The sequence below is a fragment of the Belonocnema kinseyi genome, chromosome 7, assembly GCF_010883055.1.
Source record: "Belonocnema kinseyi isolate 2016_QV_RU_SX_M_011 chromosome 7, B_treatae_v1, whole genome shotgun sequence".
Taxonomy (NCBI): Eukaryota; Metazoa; Arthropoda; class Insecta; order Hymenoptera; family Cynipidae; genus Belonocnema; species Belonocnema kinseyi.
The window spans coordinates 132,552,284-132,559,316 of record NC_046663.1 but is presented as its reverse complement, the minus strand read 5'-3'; the positions used below and the strand labels follow the sequence as shown (position 1 = coordinate 132,559,316).

Here is a 7,033-nt window from a genome sequence, read left to right as displayed (position 1 = left end):
CCAATTAGCACAAATGGTAAGTTCCGACAGTGCCTACAAGTGTGCCTACTGGCCGCTAAATGGCAATACCGGTTTCATATGTATACACCTGGTATATACATACATAATTTAGAAGTCAAAAAACGGTAAGGCTGCTCAGTAGACCGTATGGGTAAAGTTTAAATTATAAAGAAAACATTGGAAATGAGCAAATTCAATTTATGGAAAAACGAAAAAAGTTGCAATAAAAGATTTAATAACCATTTTTTTAATAGAATGCGCATTTTTTTAAACGGGACAAGGAAACTTCCCTGTGACTGGTAACAGAAACAATGTCAGATCACACCCCTCCCCTTTTCCAGCTTCTCGTAGGAGCGGGAAAGGACCGCTGTGACTGGTCACAGAAATAATGTAAGATCACACCCCTGCCTCTTTTCCAGCGCCTCGTGGGAGCGGGAAGAGACCCCTGTAACTGGTCACAGAAATAATGTAAAGTCACACCCCTGTCTCTTCTTCAGCGCCTCGTGGGTAGCGGGAATTCACCCCTGTGACTGATCACAGAAACAATGTAACGTCACACCCTGTCCCTTTTTACAACACCTCATGGGGCGAGAAGGCACCACCTTTACTATTCGAAGTCATTATTTAAGTTACACACTTACTCCTTTTCAATGCTTCGTGGGGGAGGGAGACACCCCTGTGGCTAGTCACAAAAATATATCAAGTCACGCTCTTACCTCTTTTTCAGCGCCTGATCGTGTGCTGGAAGGCACCTATGTGACTGGTCATAGAAATAATGCAAGTCACATTCTTACCCATTACTAATATTTTGTGGGGGGGCTTGGGCAAAAAGGTACCCCTTGTGACTGGTTTTATATAATTTAGTTGTTAGTCCTACCCCTTACCAACATCTTGGAGAAGGTGGATGATTGGTCACAGACATAATGAATGTCACAACCGCAATTCTTTTGAGTGTCTCGCGGGGAGAGGTGGGGCGTCCTTCTGGTTAGACACATGCATAATTTAAGTCACACTTCTTTCCCTTACTAATTTCATAGGGGGTTCATTAAAATAACACTGAGAGTTAATGGGGGAAAGTTCAAAAAGAGAATGGGATGGGTAGGCTGACAGTCGATTCCATCAAAACATCTCTTTTTCCAGCTAGTTTTCCAATACTCTCTTTTCGAAACTTTATCCTATTATGTCTTCCATCGAAAATTAATTTTTATTTTTATTTTAAGTTAGAATTTTCGAAAAACTATCTATTCATAAAGAAATTTAAATCAAAATAATCGTTGTTAACTTTAAGGCCATGTCAACGTAACCTCACAAATTCTTTTTACATGTTTTTTAAAACCAACTCTCCTTCACACGAAACGCGATATCGAGTTGAAACTTTGAGAAACTAAATGTGAAGCACAAGAGTTTGTGTGGTCGTAAATTAAAACAACAATGAAAAAAGTTATTATGTAAATATTTTTTGGTTTTTTCATAATTATAAAATGTTAGTTTAGAAAATAAAATATCAATGATTTATCTGTAAATTTTGAAATTTAAATAATGAAATTTGAAATAAGTTGGTGGTAAGCCTGTTCTTAATAGATACCGCTAAACATAACCTAATTATCTTGATATTGGTAGAGGTAGAACAGCTGATAAAACTATAAACTAAAAATGAAGTGACAGGTGGCGACTGGAACGAAGGTTATTCCATGATAGTAACTGTATAAATTCATTAAGAGGAATTAGTGTTTTCGATCATATTAAAATAAAATTTTAAAGGTGATAAGGCTGAAAAATAGTGCGAGGCTCGGGGACTGAAGGCCACTTTATTTTATAAGCCATAATTTCGCTACTAATAGGCTAGTTGTCCCGAATAGTTGAAAATAATATTTGTCCCGAAATTCGGGACTAGACGCAGCCGAACTAAGCTTAAGGGATAATACCCAATTACATTCAATTTTTAGTACTCTTTTAATTTCATTAGAAAAAATATATATATTTGAAAATATGCAGCAACCCATTCCCGGTTTTAACGCTTTTCGCGCACATCCTGTATAAATTCAATTTTCTTTTTTTAGTCCTGTTCAATAGTTCTAAGTTCGTTTTAGAAACGTACAATTTAGAAGTCGAGGTTAATACGAAGGAAATAGCCATGGCTATTTTAATATTTCTTCAAAAGTTGAATTTTTACGTTTTTGTTGACAATTTAGCGATTGCAACGCTTCCGCGAAATAGAAAGACAGTGTACAAAGAGAATAGCTTTATAGATATCCATGTAAGTAAAACTTATTATTTCTTGTTATTTTTGTGGAGCCTTCAATAGGGTCACTGCAACAACAAATCATTTGTTTTTCAGTTTTAACTTATAATATAAAAATAGATAGCCATTCTCGCCACAAGGAAACAAATTCTCTATATTTTTTTATTTCATTCCTGTGGTAAAAAAGTTATGATTGAGGAATTTTATTCAACCTCATGAACCTCGGCGCGTATGACGTCATTTTTTCTACTTATTTCTACTTATTGCAATTACCGTTTTATTATATATTATTGTGAATATCTATTTTTCCCTGACAGGAAATTATTACAAAAGCGAATAAGCTTTCAATAATGTGCTAAGCAAAATACTGAAACAAGCCAGAAAAATGTACTTTAAATGGCAGTATGGAAAAATTAAGGTCAGACAACTCAGCGGCGTCACTAACGAAAAACAAAATGTCATATAATGACTTTTCGTTTTTGAGAAACCAGGGCGGCGCTAGCTTGCCGTCAACTCAGCGGCACCCTTTAAAAAAATAATTAAATTAAAAAAAATGACTAGGTTAGATTTTTTTGCTATTTTTTGCTTTACAATGCGCTATGAATCGCTTGTGTAAAATCAACTCTTATTTAAAAAGAGTTGCCCCCTGTAATGAAAAAAGTATTTAAAAATAACTAGGCTATTTTATTTTTCCATTTATCTGCTTTCCAATGTGATATGAAACACTTTTTAAAAATAGATTCTTATTTTTAAAAGCAACCCTCTGTGCTGCAAAAACGTATTTAAAAACAAAGAAACTATCTAGATGGAAAATACTTTAAAAATATTAACACAGTATTTTCCAAGCATAACTGAGGAGCAAAATTATTCTTCACCCCTAATCGCTACAAAAACAACCCACGTGTTTGTATCCGAATACAAACCTGCAGACTGATGCCAAAAATGGTATACATTAACCATGGACATAGGAAACAAGGGACTAGGCATGCCATTGCGGGGGTGATGCAATGAGGGGGGAGGTCTGCCACCTTTTGATGTCCCGCGACAAACATGGTAACGCCCACATGTTTATATTTTCATGCACAGTTTGTCGGCAAAAATGCTCGTGCGCATAATCAAATGGCACTTCGTAAGATGGCGTCTCTCCCCACTCATGGAATTCTCCCCCCTCCCGTGGATTCATCTCCGCTCGCCCAAGTTAGAATGGCATGCCTAGTCCCGTGTTTCCTTTATCCATGACATTAACTGTTAGAATTTTTGTGCTCTTTCTGATCTTTACAAAAATAACCCTCATAATGTATAAGCTAAAATTGCAACATCTTTTACAAAATTATTTGCCAGTATATGTGTGTATATTCGAAAAATATGATTTGCCTTTTTCGATGCATCTTTTAATGCCTTTAAACAACTTCCACCACAAAAAATTTCAAACGATAAAAATCCATTTTTATATAACAAATAATCTAAATTTTCAGAATGATTGAAAATTTGTTAAGAGAAGACTTTTTCTAAAATATTTTTTTCAAATAGTGATTAAAACTATTTTTAAAGATAAGATGAAATAATTTTAAAAGCCTAAAAAGCAGTCGTGTGACTAGGGATGCTGGGCATCTACACTTACATTCTATACATAATTGTCACATAATATCAAGTCGCCAATTTATTATCTACTTTAAATACAGGGTCGTGGTGTTTCTGCTAAAAAATATTCAAGATTCGAACTTGTGAAAATTCTATTTGATTAAATTAGTTTGGTTTCTTGATTTTTTCCGCGGGTTAACATGGTAAAGAATTATGTTCCAACTACCCCAGGAAACCACCCCTAACGTGAAATATGACTTAGTTTAATGAGAAAGTCTTTGAGAATCTTGTCAACTCTTCTACTATCAAAACTTCTCAAATTTCGAACTTATCCAGGCATATCAGTCACATGACATTTTTATCGACTCAATGTTGTAAGAAATAAAGGTTTAATATCCCCATCTACCCTTATAGCAAAATTCGTTTGAATTTAATTACTGGTACACTATGTAGATTTCTGTACAACTGCATTAGGGGAACCCATACAAGTTTAACGTTATACAGGTAGATTGTTCACTTGATTTTTTTATCGACTCAATGCTGTAAATGATCAAGTTTTATTAACCCCAAAAAACTGCACTTACCGTGAAGTTAATCTTAATTTTTATGGTATTATATGAAAATTTTGTACAGAATGGGATGCATTTTTTTCGAATGTGATGCAGATGCAGATGCAGATATCGACTTTGTTCAATACGTATTTTCATTACAGAGTGTTTCTTTTTTACATTCTCATTCCTGAGAATGTAATGTAATCGTCCAAATTTTCAATCTCTGGTTTTTAACGGATCTTTACGTTTCGGCATTCACAGAATCCGAAAATCACAAAATTTCATCGGTGTCTGTCTGTATGTTTGTATGTATTGTTACCTGAATGTTGTAGCCACGCTAAATTTTGAAGGATTTGTCCAATCGAGTCCGCATTTGATACACTTCTGAATGTTCCCAAAATAAGGAGTAAGTTCGTTAATCAGATATTTCGAACCAAAATTCAAAAATTGAGAGCATTTACAAACTTTTTAATTTTTTTTTTTAATTTTATAAATTGTTGTCAAAGTTTCTTATAGATGAGTAAAACACTTGCAAATTGCACATTGCATACAATGTAGAAAATTTCGCATTGTGTTCTGTGCAGAAATGTGGAGGGTAATGCAAAAACCGAGCGCGGGGCGCGAGGTAAATAGTTTATCGACCGTGGAGTGCGTGATAAATATATTATCGAGCGCGAAGCGCGAGAACGAACAGTCACACGCCCTAGGCGCGCTCAAACTAGCGAGCGACGCGTTAATTTTACAAAAGCGATTTATATGACATTGGAAAATAAAGAAAGAACACAAAAATTAGGAGCACAAAAATCCCAGCAGTTCATGTATACAATTTTTGGCATCCGTCTGCATCAGTCGTAATTTTGCTCCTTAGTTATGCTTTAAAAATACCTTGTTAATATTTTATAAGTATTTTCCATCTAGATAGTTTCCCTTTTTTAAACACGTTTTTGCAGCGCAGAGGGTTGCTTTTTAAAATAAGGGTTGATTTAACAAAAGCGATTCATAGCTCATTGTAAAACCGCTGTGTTTTCTGACCTGATTGATTAACTAAAGGATATGTATCCAAACTGTTAATAAAGAAATAACCACAAATAAAAAACTAAGAATCGAATTATATTTTTAAAGAATGTAAATTGAAAAAATATTTATATTGATATTAGGAAGTACTTCCAAAATATTATAGAAACATATAAATTTCTATTTTCCCTGACAGCTGCTTCATTTCCCTGACAAACTTTATTTTCCCTGTTTTCTCTGACATGTGGCTACCCTGATTAGGTTTTCCAACTTTAAAATGCCATTTTTAAGTTTGGAGTATACTTACAATTAATATGGAAACCAATTTTCTTATTCGTATCGATATGGCAATACTATTTTTTCTACTATATTTTAGCTTGCCATCGAACTCTTGTGAAAATAAATATTATAAACCAAACATTTAACCCAAACTTCCTCAATGTACCTTTGTGTACCTTTGCGTGTGTAAAAATGCATAGAACAACTACTGGTTGTAAATTTTGGACTTATAATATTTATTTTTACTAGAGTTCGATCGGAAGCAAAAATGCAGCTTCTTTTTTATGGAAAAGGAAACCCGTAGAGGGTGATGAACCCTGTTGTGGCTGATTGCATTTTTTTCTATCAAACACGTACTCTTAAGCAACTGAGTACATTATTAAATTTAGTTTAAAGGTAATGTATAAGAACTTACCGGAATGTAATAAATATCCAAAGCACAATCGACAGAATGATTCAGTTCTTCTGCGGCCCGAAATTCGGGAAACGGGGGTTGATGAGGAATGCTTATCAGAAACACCGCATAACCAAATATCACGATTATCACAATGCATCAGGTTCTAACAGTCACTTTAAAAACTGTAACATATACAGTGACTACCACTTTTCACTTCCTCGTAGAAACTTTACTTCAGAGTGCGAAAAATGTAATTATAACAGCATAGAACGAAAAAATTCAGTCACGAAGGGTCACCAAATCGATGTGTGGTGTTACATATCCCAGCTGTCTTTTTTGATTCTGCGGATGTGTTTGACGCCAGCGCCATCTCTGAGAAGCTCTGATAAACTCAAGCTACACTTTATTTAGATCTAAGCAAATATAAGTAGTTAAATTTTGAGTTATTTTATTGGATACTAATTGTAAGCTTGGTGGAAATAAATTTTTCATCGTGGATTCCTGCCCAAGGTCCAGACATTACACCGATTATACGTTATCCCATCTCTGGTTATACCTAGTGAGGTTTTAGTACCGACATGTACCGCCTTATCGGCAAGATCGGATTAGTCATTGACATAGGAAACACGGGACTAGGCATGCCATCCTAACCATAGATGAGGTGGGAGATAGGCGATCCCATGTATTTAATTTCGAACGATTTTCGCCAGCGCCACCTCTTACGTGAGGCTTTTGCGAACTAAAATAAGGCGCCCCCAATTACTCAGGCCAGTTTACGAACTGAAATAGACGATAGACGCAGAGATGAGTTGGGAGATTGCTCATGTAATGGAATGAGAGACTCCGTCAAAATCCGACTGCTAAGAGCACCCTCTTGGTTTGTGGGTCAACTCCTCGGAGTTACTTCGCAGTTTTCGGCATTTTTCAGACGTTCCGCGTCGGTAATTGCTTAAGTTAGAGAATCTTAAA

The 7,033-nt window shown here is 35.2% G+C and overlaps 1 protein-coding gene across 4 annotated transcripts in view; it reads right to left on the bottom strand.

Annotated features, from left to right (window-relative positions):
* Positions 1 to 6,493, bottom strand: part of LOC117175851 (semaphorin-1A-like) — a 545,745-nt gene extending 539,252 nt beyond the window's left edge. For 3 of the 4 annotated variants that reach the window (XR_004467545.1, XM_033365637.1, XM_033365636.1), the window contains exon 1: positions 6,083 to 6,493. The gene's annotated coding sequence lies outside the window, so the exon portion shown is untranslated. The remainder of the gene's footprint in view (positions 1 to 6,082) is intronic. The other variant, XM_033365638.1, reaches the window with a different exon arrangement.
* Between the last annotated feature and the right edge of the window lie 540 nt (positions 6,494 to 7,033).